The sequence below is a fragment of the Xenopus tropicalis genome, chromosome 7 (assembly GCF_000004195.4).
Source record: "Xenopus tropicalis strain Nigerian chromosome 7, UCB_Xtro_10.0, whole genome shotgun sequence".
Classification (NCBI taxonomy): Eukaryota; Metazoa; Chordata; class Amphibia; order Anura; family Pipidae; genus Xenopus; species Xenopus tropicalis.
Window position 1 is genome coordinate 114,446,839 of NC_030683.2, and position 18,620 is coordinate 114,465,458.

Genomic DNA, 18,620 nt, shown 5'->3' on the forward strand with positions numbered 1-18,620 from the left:
CTATGCAAGAGTAAGCATGGTGTTTAGCCACGTGGGTAACCAGTATGTGTTTATTTGTATCACTATACATTAGTGTGTGTTTGCAGTTGGGTGACAGCACAGCTCAGTCACTCTAGTTCCGTTGGGTGAGAATCGGTTATGGGTTCCTGCCCTTTGTCTTCCACTAACAAACAAAGTAGTACCACAACTGCAGCCACATTGCACAACGACACAACTGTGTGAAGGAGATTAGAAAGGCCAAGGGTTGTATATCCACAAGAATAATAAAACCTTTGAGCTTCAATCCAAAGCAATGGTCAGTAGTCCCCAAGGCAGAGTTTGGCTCATTACTTGCCCATGCTATTTAGCTCTGTAGCCAACTGGCCTGGTTTTATTAAAGGGGTAGTTAATCTTTACTATCTTTTAGAATGGCAGATTCTAAGCAACTTTTCAATTGGCCTTCATTTTTTATAGTATTTGAATTATTTGCCTTCTTATGGATCTTTCCAGCTTTCGAATGGGGGTCACTGATCCCGGCAGCCATCATCGTCTGTGAGGCTACAGTTTTATTGTTATCACTTATCTTTCTATTCAGTCTCTCTATTACTATATTAGTTACTCTCTCAAGCCACTCCCTGGTTACTAAAGTAAACTGGACCATAGCAACCAGATTACTGCTGAAATTCCAAACTGGAGAGCTACGGAACAAAGTGTAAAATCAAAAGACAACCAATAATAAATGAAAACAAAACTTGGAATTGTTTCAGAATAGCACTAGCTACATCATGCTAAACCTTAAACTTGTTAGGCATTAAACCTACAGCAATTACCAATAAAATAGGCTAATAGCGTTTCCTGGGCAATAAATAGCATATGATGTAAGTGGAAGATACTTGGTGGTTTGATTGCCATAGCTTGGACTTTGTTATTTCCCACTGACATCCAAGGAAAGCACCACAGGTAACACCGGAAACACAGACGTCACTGGGATGTGAGCCATGGTGAATTATGGGTTATCTCCATAGTGACTCATGATTAACTACACGGATCTTGATTGTGACTCTGTATAAACTCCTGGGTGCCCAGTGCGCCACAGTATTTGTGTTACTGACGAAATGGGAATTTGACACATGGAGGTAATGTAATAAAAAGTGCTAAGTTTGAAACTGGTCTAATCACCAACAGCAACCAATCAGCAGGCAGCATTTATAGGTCACTTGTTAGAAAGCAGGTGATTAACACTTCCATACGGACACACCAAGCAAATAATACAGATTAAAAATGCCACAAACGAGTGCAAGAGAAGCACAAAAAGCGAGAAACAAGTTCCGTTCTATCCCTTTGAACACAGAACTCGGGGCCGGCTGACTCACACCTAGCACTTAGCCCAGAATCACTTGCACTGCAATCATATCATTAAAGCCATTAATCTGCCAACGCTAAAGCTGCGAGTCTATCTAATACCTGGCAACTCGCTGTTCCGCCGTTATTATTAAAAAGACATCTTTATTCTAATAATTATATCCCAGCTTCAGATGTTACTTAGGGGATTTAATGCCTTCCCGGCGGAAGAAACAAAAGGGGATTATTTGTTGTCTGAGTCTGATACAATTTGTCCAGGTTGCACAAAGGCTCTTTTGTTGCAGCTCTGTGCTTTGTCGGGGCGGCTGATCCAAAGGCCAGGTACACAGCACCTGCGGGCATCGGCGCTCAAGCCTGAAGTGATAGGAACATATTAGGTCAGAGGATTTATTAGACACCCACAAGCAGTCACTCATCTCCTGAGAGCTCAGCCAGCTAATGAGAGTGCAGCAGCCGGAGACAGCCAGCAGACAGATCCTCTTTCACTCCTACACTCCGGCACACAAAGCTTGGGAATTAAACAGCTCAATAGAGCAGAGAAATGGCAATTAGCTCTAAAAAATATCTTCCTGTAATTAACGTTGAGTTTTTGCATTAATGAGTAACTTGAAAGTTACTCTGGAAATGGCACGACATGAGAGAGAGGTGGAGAAAAGTTTAAAGGGTAAATATTTTATGCCACATTTGGGGGTGGGGGGGCATACTCACTTCTTACCCAATGCTGGGGCTCATTTATTATTATTAACACTTATTTAAAAAGCGCCAACATATTCCGCAGCGCTGTACATTAAGGGGCTGATTTACTAATCCACGAATCCGAATGGGAAAAATTCGGATTGGAAAACGAACATTTTGCGACTTTTTCATAGCCGTTACGACTTGCGCGAATTGTCGCGACTTTTTCATAGCCATTACAAATTTCGTGAATTGTTGCGACTTTTTCATAGCCATTATGACTTTCGTGAATTGTCGCGACTTTTTCATAGCCATTACGACTTTCGCGAATTGTCGCGACTTTGGACACTTTTCGGACGTTCGTGGATTAGTAAATGTGCCCCTAAGTGGGTTTCATATATTGGACATACAGAGTAACATATAAAGCAACCAATAACCGATACAAGAGGTAGAGGGCCCTGCCCAAAAGAGCTTACAATCTACAAGGAGAAAGGGTTGAGACACAAGATATGAGAAATAAAAACTGGGCAAATTTGTACCTGGGCAGTAACCCATAACGGCCAATCAGTGATGAGCTTTTTTTGAGCCAGCTGCAAGTAAAACACAACCAAACATCTGATTGGTTGCCATGGTGCAAATTTGCCCTGGTTTATAAATGACCCCCAGAGTGTGTTAAGAGGGAGGCACGCAGGGTGCAGAGGGAGGTATAAAGATGATACCCATGTATAAAGCCGAATGCCTGCTGCGCAGATGGCACTGTAGATACCAATCTGCCGCCAGTCTCCATGTCTCCTCTGCCCGCAGCGCAATGGCGAGAATGAGCCCTGATACACACACAGCAGCTGTTCCGTGCCTGGAAAGGATCTCTACTGGGCGCTACGTCTGTATGAAATGGAAACAGGAGAGCGTCTCACATTTGCCAGATAACTGTGATGTGCGGTATATCTGGGATAAGCCACAGCATGATTAGGTCACAATTCACTTATAAGATCAGTTATCAGGAATTACAGAATGGCCATCTCCCATAGACTCCATTTTAATCAAATAACTTACATTTATTATTCTTTTTCTCTGTAATAATTAGACAGTATCATGTACAGCTATAGGACCTGTTATCCATAAACCTGTTATCCAGAAAGCTCTAAATTATGGGAAGGCCATCTCCCACTGACTCCATTTTTAAAAAAAAAATTTTTTTTAAATGATTTCCCTTTTCTCTGTAATAATAACACCATCATATAGACAGGTGGATACAAGCAATTAATGCATTTGCCTTGTGAATGAACTAACAGCATCCCTACATAATAAGCATATCCAGCGCTGTGCTACCTGGGACCCCTGGAATAACTATGTATACAAGCAGAGCTGAGCTAGTTTGAAGACCCAAGTGTATTATACAAACATTTTTAGGTGCATTCATTTTCAAAACGGTACAAATGTAATACAGGTATCGGACCCCTTATCCAAAAAGTTTTGAATTACGGAAAGGCCATCTCCCATAGACTCCATTGTAATCAAATAATTCAAATTTTTAAAAATGGTTTCCTTTTTCTCTGTAATAATAAAACAGTACCTGTACTTGATCCCAACTAAGATATAATTACCCCTTATTGGGGGCAGAACAGCCCTATTGGGTTTATTTAATGGTTAAATGATTCCCTGTTCTCTGTAATAATAAAACAGTACCTGTACTTGATCCCAACTAAGATATAATTACCCCTTATTGGGGGCAGAACAGCCCTATTGGGTTTATTTCATGGTTAAATGATTCCCTTTTCTCTGTAATAATAAAACAGTACCTGTACTTGATCCCAACTAAGATATAATTACCCCTTATTGGGGGTAGAACAGCCCTATTGGGTTTATTTCATGGTTAAATGATTCCCTTTTCTCTGTAATAATAAAACAGTACCTGTACTTGATCCCAACTAAGATATAATTACCCCTTATTGGGGGTAGAACAATCCTATTAAGTTTATATTTAGTAGACAAGGTATAAAGATACAAATAAAGTAATTTCTTATTCAGAAACCCCCAGGTCCCATTCCTGTATATAAATCTGCTCTCGCTCACCCACCAATGCCTTACGTCGGGCTCCTAAACCAGCAGTAGCTAAGACAGGGCTGAGATTTTAGGAAATATAATCAATTAGTGTAATTAACGTAAATATAACAAGGTGCTAGCTGGACCTGGTGCCACACAAAATGTGACATTTGTACTATCTGCCGCTGAAACTCTGATAAGCGCCACTTGAGCAATGTGTGTGCAACGCGTTTGTTTTCTGAGCAAATAAATGGGTAACCCGCTGTTTGTTTATATGGTTGAAGTTTAACTCCCAAGCTTTTACAACCTGGATGAATGGACCCACAGGGTGCCTGACCTTTGACATCTACCTGCTGTTGAACTACAACTCCCAGAATTCCCTGGGGCCACTGTGGAATTTGAAGGTCAAACAGCAGCTGTAGGTTGATGTGGATCCTCTGTGGATGCCACTCCATGGAGGGGACATTTCCAGACCGTTTGCCTCCTCCATCCCAAAAAGGATAAAAATGGCCTGGCCCTGTCACATGTACATAGTAAGCATTACACTGTGGGTGGGTCTCAAATCCACTTGCAATTCTAGGTTTTCAAAGTCACAGGGGGGCTACCATGCACAAACCAACTACAGGCAAATGCCATTCCAACTGCATACTTATCATACCCCTGCCACGATGCCTACTATTCCAGGAATCCTGGGTATTGACTGAACCTGGCATACACTGGGCCCCATGCTCAAGAATGACTTTTAAAATAAATTCCTACTACAGGTCATAATACCATAGTAACCGGTCTTGTGCCCCTTTAAGTTATGGTGCCTCCTGGGTACAAACTTTAGCCACATGGATAATGTGCCCTCTGCCAAAGTGACTCTCCGTGAGGTCTCCAACAACAGCAACTTGCTATTCCAAAAATGGGAAAATGGTCCCAACTGATGCGCCTTAAGGTAGCCATACATTAGAAGATTCACTTGTTTTCCCCAAAATGCCCACCTAAAATAGGAGATACTAAGGGTCAGAGTGAGGACTGCGTTAATGAGCTGATCCGACTAAAAAAAAAATAATCAAACCTGCCAAATCAACACCGGGCAGTTGTTGGTCAGGAAGGGCCGTTGGGGGTCCCTGAATATGAGCGGATAAGATGCCATATCGGTCTAAAGGACTTGAATCAGCTGCTGAAATCTGCCCATTTATAGCCCCCTATAGATGCCAGCTCTCCCGGAAAGTGTATAGGGTAGGGTTACTGGTTAATTACGTTAATACTAGTTACAAAAGAGGGAAAGGCTTTGTATAAAGGTGCCAATGCATGGATGGCATATCGGCATCTTCTGCCTTACTGTTCAACTACCCCGGCCTTTAGAAATTCCACCTCAGAACCCCCCACTCCTTAAGGGCAAGTGTTGAATAAAAAGCATTTTGGGAGCATTTGTTTGTCTGTGCTTGCGTGCTGGATGTATATGAGGACAGGTGACTAGCATTAGTGCAAGGGAATGGGCCAGGGAAGACTCCATGCACGTGCCGGTATAATGAAAACCTGCGCTGCGAGGGCTCCATCAAGGCTGTAAATGGGAACACTATAAAAGATCAAGAGAGACTGTACAAGATGTTTTATCATTAAACAAGCAATATACACAGGATTGTCTGAAACAGAACTGACCGTGCCGTAGTGATAAGCAGTCAGTACAGTTAAAGGGGTGTTTCACCTTATCTTTTCGTATGTTATAGAATTAACAATGGTTAGCAACCTTTCAGTTACACTTTATTTTGTATTCTTTACAGTTGTTGAATTATTTGCCCTCTGCTTTTGAATCTTTCCAGCATTCAGATGGGGGTCACTGACCCTGAAAGGCAAAACACTATTGCTCTGTGAGGCCACAATTTTATTGTTATAGTTAAACTCAATTATATATCTTCCTGTTCATATTCACACCACTGCTTGGTTGCTAGAGAAACCCAGACCCTAGCAACCAGAGGATGTTTGAAATTCCAAACTGGAGAGCTGCTGAAGACTAATTGCAAATTGTTTTAGAATATTCTCAACATGATACTAAAAGTGGATTTAAAGGTGAACAATAAGTTTAAGTGAGTAGGGAGGAGGCTAGTGAAAGGATAGTGTAGCCTCCACCCCTTGCCAGGCTCTATATATAGCTTGCCCAGAGCCAGCCCAGCTCTGTCTGGTTCCGGTTCATTCACTACTTATATTCAGAAATGGGCTTCTCTGTTGTTTTCAGGTATAGTTTTTTCCCCAGAGGTTAAATCCACTTGGAACGGGGGTGCACAAGGCATCCTTACTCATGATACATATTATTCATCAGACCTGCTCATCTCTCTGCCATGTTGCTGGCCCCTGTGGCAAAGACGCACATATATCATAAACTACAAGGGCAGAACTGAATACCCTGTCCCAGATGGACCATTACTTTCTGCAGAGATCAAACGCTCACATGGACCGAGGAAGTTAAGTAGCTCCACTGGCTTCAGATCTCAGTGGGGGGCCCTCAGGATTCCTGATCACCATATGATTGTCAGCCTTAGGGCTGTATAGTAAGGCTGGGCCTGCTACCTTGACATTTCCATAAGTTCTGTTACACATGTGGCGCTTCCTAGGGATCTGCTGATAATATACATACATACATACATCTCGCAGCATTGCAGAGAATGTTTAATCGTTACCAGCAGTCGCTGCTCTAGCTAAGCTTACAATCGAATTTCCTAAGCCAAAGTCCCAGCATGGGATTTTGCTCTACTGCTATCGTAGAGGCAACCAATCAGCAATAATGTTTCAGCAGTCCGATAATGAAAGCAAATATCCTAGCTTGTCAAGGCACAAGGCTGAGCTACTAATGTCCCTGAAATGCCTTTCCACTGACAATAAAGTGAATCGCCGATGGAAAGGTATACACATTGCTTTGTTTTCCAAAGTTGCACGAAGCAACGCATATGCCTTCCCACCGGTGAGTTACTTTGCTGCCAGTGGAAATGCATTTTGGGGAGATTAGTCGCCCACGGTTAAATCTCTGCTAATCTTCCTGTGGTACATCAGTCTAAAGGTGGCCATACACCTTCAGATCTGCTCGCTTGGCGATGTCGCTAAGCAAGCGGATCTTCTCCCGATATCCCCCACCTACAGGTGGGCGATATCGAGAGAATCCAGGCTAATTCGGTCATTTGGCCCTGGGGCCAAACGATCGAATTATAATGACGGGTATAGGCAAAGTCGGTTCGGGGACCGCATCAACGAGCCGATGCAGTCCCCAATCCGACTAGATTTTTTTAACCTGCCGATTTCAGGCCAGATATCAGTCAGGGAAGGCACATCGGTAGTGCCCATACACGGGCCGATTAGCTGCCGAATCGGTCTAAGGGACCGATATCAGCAGCAAGTATCGACCCGTGCATGGGCACATCGGTAGTGCCCATACACAGGCCGATTAGCTGCCGAATCGGTCTAAGGGACCGATATCAGCAGCAAGTATCGACCCGTGTATGGGGACCTTAAGGCAGGGATCCCCAACCTTTTATACCTGTGATCCACATTCAAATGGAAAAAGTTTCGGAGAGCAACACAAGCATGAAAAATGTTCCTGGAGGTGCCAATTAGAGTTATAATTGGCTATTTGAGAGCCCCTATGTTGGCTGGCAGCCTACAGAAGGCTCTGTTTGGCAATTACACCAACCTAACCAAAAATAGATAAGCAGCTGATTTGACGCCACTGAGAGCAACATCCAAGGGGTTGGGGAGCAACATGTTGGGGATCACTGGTCTAAGGGAAACAGAGCTGACATGACTTGGTACCTACAGATTTCCATATCCAGACCAACCAATGTACGGCCCCTATTATAAACCAATTGGCCACACGTGCTTGGCCAATCTGGGATTTACCTAATGAGTGGATCTGTTCATGTACAGTATGGCCAGCCCATGCCAGCAAATAACCTCCTAACATCTAAAAGATTACTCCACATGAAGTGCCTCCTAGAAATGGCAGGTCCCCCAATCACAGCTCCTATTACCCACTCCCACAATACAATGAGTTACAGGTTTAAACCATATCTCCATCCTACACAAGTCCAAAGTCCCAGAAACAACTTAAATTTAAAGTTAGCCATTTTAAAACTAAAAAAAAAAAAAAAAAACACCCCAGCATATACAACTTTCCCAGGTGCCCCTTACTGACTTGAATCAATTTCTGTTCTGGAAAAGCTGATGATTTCCAGTCCAGTAAGGTCTCAGGAATGTTTTATAAAGACTAAAGCACCACCGGCCTGCGTGGGCAAACAAAGGCCGTGCTGGGGAAACATGAGGTACGGGGAGATTCTTTCACGCTACACTGCTCTTTAACGCCATTTCCTACTGACTTCCACATAACAGCCTCCATTTTGTTTTCGCCAGAACAAAATAGAGCAAGGGAGGGGGGGGGGGCTTGCATGAATTCATTCGGTAATTGAAAGTAGCTCCCTGCAGTTCTGTAGAGGAGGACATGCCTAGTTCAGCGACCTGTGAAAATAAATACGACTCTCTGAGGAGGACATTTTCTGGAAGTCACGCCGGCCCCCCACCCTCTCACTTTGTTACAGGCCTGTAAAGTGAAAACACCACATGGCTTTGCTAAGACATCATCCAGCAGAGGCGTTTCGGGTTTCACATCAAAGCTCCAGCCATCGGTAAGGTGCGCGCACTTGTTAAAGGGACAGTGACCTTCCAACAATAAAGAGACACTCAAAGGCGTTCTTCTAGAAAGAATTAAACATCTATATCAATAAATAAGCGCCCTGTGCCTCCCTTTGCTTACTGTCAGCATACAACCTCTCTCTCCTGTATATTTATATGCATACATAAAGGGGAAGTAAACCCAAAAATTGTAATTCCAAACAAACAAGTTTTCCAATACACATCTCAATTGCCAGCGACTTTGTAAATGTAACTGCTACTGAATGCAGTATCTGTCTGCCCCTTTCCATTCTCTGTCCAGGCAGTTGTGACTTTTGAAACAATGTAGCAGAAACCAGCCGATTAACAGACGTGTGAAGAAGTGAGGCAACATTGTTTCATGAGACAGAACCAGCAGTGCAGAATGGGATAAACAAAAGACTGCTTTCAATTGCAATTACATTTACAAGTAACTTTAGCACCACTGCGAAGATATAATGAACGTATATTGGAAAGTTGCTTAGAATGACATTTTCCTGGATTACGCACTTATTTTCTAGGTTTATCTCCCCTTTGGGTATGGGGAGAGCAATACTGCTTGCCTTAGCGGAGTTTCCTGCAGGGTGGGGGCTGTACAATGCAACGCAATGCATTGAGAAGACAAAGGCAAATTAAGGGGAGGGCTATGAAGCAAACAGAGCTGAGGAAGATCTGATCCGTTGAGTGCGGTGGAGCAGATTTAAGAATCACACAAATGAAAAACCGCAGCTTTGAATGTGCCCTTTGTCTGCTCTGATGCTTGAATGGGTTTTTTCATATGCCAGAGACCAACCGAAATAAGGGACTTAATAAGCCGTTAGTTTCATTCTCTGCACCGACGGCAGGAAGTCATTCACAGAACAGGTGCCCCGCCGGGAGGGGCCGACCAAACACTATTACAGATCTGAGCGGGGGCCTCATTACACATATCTCCTGCCCCGGCAACTGCATGGCCCCTGCACAGGGAGGAATCTGAATGTTTAAATTACCAGTGATATGTACGATCTGCCCCACCAGCCCTGAAATACCTCTGGGTTAAACCTCGCTGGACTCTGAGAAATGTGGACACTAATAAGTGAGAAGTAATGAGTCTATATTAAGCCTTAGCAAAGAATGTGACCCATATATATGTATATTATTACTAGCCTTACAAAATGAATAGCATTGACCACATATATGGATGGCCAAACTGATCTGATTGTCAGCCCATATTTCAAATGATGGAAATGCCCAATGTGTTCAGCAAGAAACCCCAAACTGTATAATTGTTGTAACAGACATATGTGACTGCAGTTAATAGCTGGGGAAAACAGAGTTAAAGGGTAACTAACCCACGTTAGAAGTTTCATATGTTAATAGACTGATTAGTGTGTTCTTCATTGGCATTTTTCAAGCAAGAGTGACATTGCCTTAAGCCACAGCTCCAGCACAAGGAATGTGATATTTGGCAGATGAATATGTTGTTTTCTTTTTCCTTTTTTACTGCATTGTTAGAGGGCAAGATATGGAAGCCTAATCAGCCTTTTTATCAGGGTGTGGATACACCATTCACTTGTGCCGAGTCAATATTTCAAATCAAAGTGTGTACACCCAGAATTGCAATTGTATTAATGGTAAGCAAAATAGCATTACATTTATTCATATATGGGCAGAGTCGGTTAGGGGCATGGAGGGCATTTCCCTGGGCCTCCAGAATCACAGTTTGTGCTTGGGGGGGGGGGGGGGGGGGGGGGGGCATATTATACTATACAGCTCACTATATTCAGCATGGAAGTGCAACCTGCTGCATTCCAGCCATAGCTAAAGTGACAATCAAACCTGCTTGATCAACATCTGGCTGATTTTTGGGCCAGATATTGATATATTGATATCTGGGAGGCCCTATACATGGGAAGATAACCTGTCAGGACTCAAATCAGCAGCTTTAATCTGCCTGTGTACAGCCACCTTACAGTATTATGGGAGCACCCACATGCTCCTACAGGCAACGAGTTAACTGATCCCATGGTTCCCGGTGGCTCTGTACCCACAGCAGTGTTGCAGTCGCCATGTTTATGTGGTTGCAACTGCATAAGACCCAAATTTGCGAGTGAAATCCAAGTTGCACCATCCTTAAGGTATCCATACACGGGCAGATTTCAGCTGCCGATTGGAGTCCTTTAGACAGATTCAGTGGGCACCCACAACGGGCCTACCAACCGACATCTGGCCAACAAGAAAGAAAAAAAAAAAAGAGAAAAAGAAAAGGAAGGAGGAGAAAAAGGAAAGAGAAAGGAGTGCTTGGAACGTCAGGGAAAATGGAGGAAAGCTATAGGCCGGAAGGAAACATTACAATAAACAGGAATTAGTCCGATATCGCTCTCCTTAGGATATAATCAACTTGTTTGTTGACCGTGTATGGCCACCTTAGGCTGAGATCATATGTATTGGTTTTAGATATTATGGATGGACTGTTTTGGGGTGTTTTATGTTCAAAATGCGGCACAAAACACCCCAAACTGCCTACAGTCCCTTCATTTGACAGCCCAAGTCATTCTGCATGATGTCCCGGAGCGGCCAGATTCCCAGCTGCCAGGGCCCATCAAAGCTCACATACACGCCTGTGTTTCTTCAGCTTCTCCTAGCCATCACGGCCAAGACAATAACTGTTTTTTTTACAAGACCCCAGAGGGTGTGAAAGAAAACAAACCTCAAAAAAGGGCGGGCTAAGGCGCATGTTTTCATTCCTTGAAAGAACATGGCCGGGCAGAGAAGTTTATCATTTGTGACCTTTCCTAATAAACAAAGTGAGCAAATGTTTTCAGCATGGTTAGAGAAGCATGGTACTTGGGTGATGGATCCCGAATGATTCTCATAACATAGGGGCACCATCATCAAAAAAAGAAAGTTTAAATTTGCGTTTAAAAAGAGAATGTTTAGGATTAGTGGGACAGAACACATATGGGGAAATAGAAATGTAATTAAAGTATTGGGAGCTGCTTGCTTTTCTCACAGCAGTTCTGCCATGGTTTATGGCTGACAGGCTAGCTACCTTTACAGTAGAGCATTCAGACCACAGTGCTACAAGATCCTAAACCCATTATTTACATAAACAAACATTTGTGCCTCTTACAGTAATGGCACACAGGGCAATTGTGAGCTTTTTGGTGCCTAAGTGGTTTCCAGATTTTTTTGGTGCAGGCGATTCCCATAGGAAGGAATTTTGTCACCATCCTGAACGCTCAAGACTACAATACCCAGACTATATATGTGTGTGCCAAGCTAACAAAGCTCAGAACTCTGCACGTGCCCACACCGAATAGGATAAGGCACCTGTCATCAATATTTTCCCATTAAATGGCAAATACCAAAGTGAAGTGCAATAAACTCCCCACATTGCATTCATTCTGCACATGTTCTTTGTTGTGCGTCTCACATTGCACCGGAGAAACACCGCACAGAATGCAGCCAGCCCCAAAGCAATGCTGTCCTAGCAAATAACTGAACCAACACCCCACTATAATGTACCAAGAGCATTCCTGCTTGGGCTGCCGGGCTCTCAGGAATGGGCGCCAAGCTGCACCCAGAGAACGCAAGCGCTCTGTTGTACGGAAATAGCCAGCGGGGAGTGTGCGCATTCTAATGCTAACAATGAATATCAGAGCCATTAATCAGCGCCCACTGGGACCATTACTGTAACAGCAAGAAGTAAAAGAATAGGACTTTTCTGCTTGCCAAGAGCCAGTTCATAGGATCCCTAGAGAACATGGTAGAAATGTGAGAGAGAGACAGGCAGAGAGAGAGAGAGACAGGCAGAGAGAGAGAAAGAAAAGGAGAAAAAAAAAGAGGAAGAAAAGTAAGAGAAAGAAAAGCAAGAGAAAGAAAGGAGTGCTTGGAATGTCAAGGAAAACCGAGGAAAGCTATTGGCCGGAAGGAGACATTAATTACATTAAACAGGAATTAGTGATTAACTGAATGAGCCCCTTATGGCTGAACCCTGCCCCAGGCCAATGGGATGTAAATGTACTGAGAGCTGCCATACACCCCTCCCATACATTCTGTAGCAACACAGAGCTGCCACTAAGTAGAAATGGTAAATACAGGTGCATGAGATTTGATGTTGCCCTTCAGCTACTGTTGAACTACTACAATTGCCCCCCCCCCAAAAAAAAGGATGCTGAGAGCTGCAATTCAACAACTAGAATTAATGCCCCACCTAAATATTGCCCATAACTGGTTCCAGGGCACAAATGCACTGGATAATGTTCTATTACTGCTCAGACGAGCAACAAAGCATGGCTGCCTGCATTATCATATAATCACTCCCCATTAACCTTATCCATTTATATCAGTGGAAAACAACTGGCCAAGTAATTGTTATTTCAAGATTAAGGATTTACCTTTGTGCCATTGTCCCAAGGTAGGGGGCTAATCTACTAACATAGGTGTGACATTTCACCAGCCCAGTTCCCCATAGAAACCAATCATATCTTGGTTTACATTCTCCAACCCAGGGCCAAACGATCGAATTAGCCTACACGCTCCCCGATATTGCCCACCCGTAGGTGGGGATATCGGGGGAAAAGATCCGCTCGCTTGGCGATCTCGCCAGGTGAGCGAATCTTAACATGTATGGACACCTTAACCCAGGACCAAGGCGTTTTATCATCATAAGAGAACTTGGGGCTCATTTACCAGTGCTCAGTGCCAAACTCACAAAAACCTGTCGGCAGTTAGCTTTAAATGCCTGCTGCAGGTGGAATAATGAAAGTTAACCTCCAGTTGGTTGCCAGGGTTAGTAAAGGATTCTGATATAAATTCTGAAAAGATTCTGATAGCCACACATTGATCCACAACCACTGGTGCTGGTTGAGACCAGCCTTTGGCAAGCCAGCTGTTACAGAACTACAACTCCCTGTAACCCTTGTGCATCAGAAGGTAGGTACAGAGCCTGCCCATTGTTGACACTGCTGCACCGACTCAGCAGTCTGCAGATAAGGGCGCTGACAATACCATGAGTCACAGTATCTGTGAGTGAACAAAGTAACGCACTCCTGTATGGGAGTCTGTCTCGGGCTTGATTGGGTGTCTGCTGGCTCAGATAGACACGCCAGAGATAACCGGAGTCAACAGTTCAACCTGCCATTTATCAATGATGAATAAAGCAGAGGAAGAGGCCAAGGGTGGGGGGATAAAAAGGTGGCAAATAAAGAAACAAGATTTCTCCTGATACAGAACACAGGCACCAAAACGGAGCTGAACTACATATTCCACAATCCTCGGGCAGCATTTATAGACAATTATGGGATGTGTAACCGGGCAACAGCTGAGGGGTCAAGGGTATGACATTCCCCTCCTACCCAGGAACAAACCCCCTAAGGAACAGGGGACCACCTGTCTGGCACAGAAAATCCATGACACAAATGGCAGCAGTCGTAGCAGAGAAACAGCATTGGGCTATTCCTAGAAACACCTATTAACTAGACATAGAATGTCTGCCCTAGTTATTCATGAACTACAACTCACTGCATCTGTCTCGATGGAAAATCACTGGCATTATCCATCCTACAACACTGCCTTCAGCTTCGTTAGGAGCCGCAAAGACATGGAAATCTCTTTTAAGATCCAGCTATCTAAATGGGCCATCTAGTCCATTTCCAGATCAACCAGTAGAACATTCAGCTGAACAAGCTGCTACTCAGCCTATAGGCACTGCTTCTACCGCTCAAGTCACATGACTAGCACCCAGAAAGTCACACCAACACCTTCAAGTGTCTCTCTGAAGCCCAAAACATCCCAAAGTCCCTATTCCTGCGATCCCCAACCAGTGCTCCCCAACCCCTTTTATGTTGCTCCCAGTTGCCTCAAAATAGGTGCTTATTTTTGAAGTCCTGGCTTGGAGGCAAGTTTTGGAGGCATAAAAATTAGGTGTATTGGCAAACAGAGCCTCCTGTAAGCTGCCAGTTTACATAGGGGCTACTAAATAACCAATCACAGCCCTTATTTGGCACACCAGGTAAATGTTTCATGCTTGTGTTGCTCTCCAACTCTTTTTACAGTTGAATGTGGCTCATGTGTAAAAAAAAGGCTGGAGACCCCTGCCTTATTGTTTTAGTGCCCCTTATAAAACCAAGGGGGCTAGTGTGCCTTGCACCATAAGGAATAACGTGCATCATTTCTAGAACTTCCCTGTCCACCACCACAATCTCTAGTACTAGCCTGGCAGGGATGTCAATGTCTCTTAAATATATAGTAAGATTCCCAACCATTACAATGTGTCCTAGAGGAAGCGTGCCTGCGGGGCGTAGCAATTGTGTCACTAACTGCAACACTTCCAGGTGCTTTCGTGTTGCGACTGGTTACAGTAGGACACCCCCAGTCTCCCTGAGTGCTTAATGCCTATAATAATCAGCTGGAGATGAGTTCACATCCTCTCTGATGTTCTCAGCTATAAACACGTAATAACAGGGCGAGTTCTATGATTCAAGCTGTTTCATTAGCAGCGCAAGGTAGGTGTGTTAATAGGCACATCCCGCGGGCAGGATTTCAGCGTGTCCCAGACAGCTAATCCTCCATGTGGCACATAGCTTTGCATACAATGGAGCGGAACAGACCAGCAGTCAGGGCTTTGTACCCAACATTCCAGCTCCTATAGACACAGCAGAACTCACTAATGTGCATCCCTGCAGCAACCAATAAGATACCTGCCTTTAACATTCAAACTGCTCTAGACTGATGCATGCTAATTACCGATTGGTTGAATCTGCTGATGCAGCTGTAATTATAACAGAGGGGGCTATTCACTGCCTATTCCATTCATACTTAATTCTCTGTGTTTATTAGAATAGTTCAGTGCGGAGGCACAGGGGGATGGAGACGTGGCTACTGTGTAGCAGGTGCAATCGGAGGAACCCTAAAAATCAGATACAACCTTGATGCCTGAAAAGATTCAGCCAATCCAAATCCTCGCTCTCCCTAGTGCCCACCCCACTACCTGCTCTGTGTCAGCTGAAACCAAGCACCCCCAAGACAAACGCAATGGTGTCTGGCAATTCATTGGCGTCACAGGCGTTAGGAGGATTGCGTTACACTGTGCAGATTGTAATGTCCTGCAGGACCGGGTACAATGGCCTGGAACCAGCGCCTGCCCCACATTCACACAATAGAGTCCATCCCATTCCCATTACTGATCCAAATACAGTTGCACAGTGCAGCGCAGACACAAAAAGTTGCAACTATTTTCAATGATCTCTTAGGGCACAACTTGCCTATTACTCTGCCCTAAGGGTATAATATATAAGGCACTACCCAGAGGCAGGGTTAGCATCCCTATGAGCCATTTGTACAGTAGGTAAGTGCACTGAATGGAGGGAAATTCCAATAATAAAGCAGATATATGTGTGCAGTTGGTCAGGTTTAACACAACGACTAATTACAAGGGATTATAATAAACAGAATAAAGTGCATTTGGCAAATATACTCGCCTCTTACCAACAAAACCAGAATAAGCTGTAGCCCTGAGTACCGATCGGAAGCTGCGGGAAAGTCGCACCCTGCAGCCACCTGGCGCTAAACGCTAACGCAAGTTGAACAAGTTCAGCCCCATGTGCATGGGACGCAGAAACTGAAAGGGGCGCCGACATTTCCGAGTCCTCAACCTGCGATAGAGAAGTTTGTCGCACTACAGACAGGCAGGTCGATGCGGGCTGAGGATTTAGTGCAATTAGCGCCGAGTACTTACCGGGTTCCTGGAGGATGCGCAGGGCGGGATGGGTGCTACTCTGGCTGAGGAGTTTCCATTGGGATCCGACACACCGGCAGCCGCCCCTCCGCTGTCCCCAAACGGCTGTGCGACAATATTATTCTTTGCTCAGTTTGCTCTGCCAGTCCCCCGCCCCGCACATACTGTGTTTACGTTTCTGCCTTTTGATCTGCCCCAGCTCCTACTCTGCGCTCTCCCTATGCGCTTCCTTTGCTCCTCATCATCGCCTTCCTCTCATTGACTCCAACTTCTCAGCTACCTAGCGCCCCCCCTCCTCCGCCCCGGCTCAACTCGCCACACCTCCCCCCGCCTCCCTCGCCTGCTGGGCGCACCTCTCTCCCCCCTGCCCTCTCCGCCTGACTGTATGAGGGGCAGGCTCTCCCACAAAACAATGACTGGCCCCGCCCACTGGAACAGCCCAGATTCCAAACGGCAGGATTAGGTTTCCAGGCTGGGGCCACTCCACCCCCCTCTCCTGCTGATCCTGAAAGGGTGGATTGGATTTGCCTGAAGCCCATCTCTACTCATCATGGTCAAGGGAAAATAACCCTTACCTAGCGCTTTTAGGCACCACACTTCAGCCCACCCTCCTCTAATTATATTTCACCCATGTTACACCGATTAAAGGGTAACTTAACTTGAAAATGAATCTGGTTTCTTGTTTTATGCAGGATAAAGAATTGAATCTCCCCTGCTGTTATGCTTTAGCACTAAAACAAAGTTCATTCCATTTAAAGGTTACATTTACACTAAGAGTTTTAATGTGCTCAATTGCAATTGTTTTACTTGAACTGAATGCACATCAGGGTGCAACTCCCTTCAGCCCCATGTAACTTGCACAACAGAACTGCGCCACCTTGTAAACAAACCCTAATTATTCTAAATGGCAATGTGATTGGCTCATACATATTGCTGGTAATAATGCAAATAATGTTATTACAATGTGTGGGGCGGCCCCCTGGGGTGGGTCGGGGCAGTGAATGGGGTTCTGAGTAAATGCTATGATACCCTGAAATACAGCATGGGGACTGCTACTTACCCTCGGATCATTGGCGGGGCATGGGCAAATACCAGGCAACACTCTATGGCCCACAATGCAATATATTTTACTCTGATTTACAGTATAATTTGGGCACCTGCTAAGTACTGCCTGCCATAACTTGGGAACAATGTATAAATACGGATGCAAATTAGTGGCCCTTATGGCAAATCATGCACAGGTGTTTGTGAATGGTCTTACCTCCCACGCGCATTATTAGTTAGTGTCCAAATTACGTGGGGGCCCTTAAATTACCCCAGGTCCAGAATGCCTATATAATATATAGTTATACGCCTAATATTTGTGTAGTGGGCCCCCACTGTACCCATATATATAGTTACATAGGGTTGAAAAAACACCATCAAGCCCATAAGTTCAACCCTTCCAAGTAAACCCAGCACACACACACACACATATATAAATATGCCACATGGTTAGGTTGTAAAGTCATAGAGCAGCCATGTCTGGAGACTCACAGGAACAATGAGTAATTAGTAATCAATCCTGTGCAGTTAGACTAATGAAATCAATTAGCTGATTAGTCGGTTAAGATTAGTGGAAGGGTTTGTACTTCCCACTCAGGATGAAAGTCTTCCAGTTCCAGGCTGTGTCATTCTTATATTGCCAATAAAGTAGGATTATTCTGAACCCATGAACGATTCCTATTTGATCGTTTGGCCCTCGCCAAACAAACAGATTTTACAAAAAGTGTAAAGGTTGCCATACACGGGCTAATTGTAGCTGCTATTGGTACCTTAGAATGATTCGGCAGCTTATCTGCCTGTGTAGGGGCACTACCAACGGGCATCGTTGATGCGGTCCCCGAACTGACTGCGCCTATTACTGGCGTTCTAATTCGATCGTTTGGCCCCAGGGCCAAACGACCGAATTAGCCTAAATTCACCCAATATCGCCCACCAGTAGCAACCTGGCCAAGCGAGCAGATCTTAATGTGTATGGCCACCTTAAGGCCAGCTTAACTCCATGCCATCAAGGAGATAATGATCCATTCCTGCCATTCAGAATATGGCAGGACTGGGTGACTGCCCCCTAGTGACGAGTAGCTGGTGGAACTAAAAGTAACTATGTGAATTTGAG

The 18,620-nt window shown here is 44.5% G+C and overlaps 1 protein-coding gene across 3 annotated transcripts in view; it reads right to left on the reverse strand.

Moving 5' to 3' along the window:
• The window catches only part of plekha4 (pleckstrin homology domain containing, family A (phosphoinositide binding specific) member 4), a 51,748-nt gene extending 34,922 nt beyond the window's left edge, over positions 1-16,826 (reverse strand). For 2 of the 3 annotated variants that reach the window (XM_018095289.2, XM_012966163.2), the window contains exon 1: positions 16,463-16,826. The gene's annotated coding sequence lies outside the window, so the exon portion shown is untranslated. 3 annotated transcript variants of the gene reach the window in all.
• Positions 16,827-18,620: the final 1,794 nt, after the last annotated feature.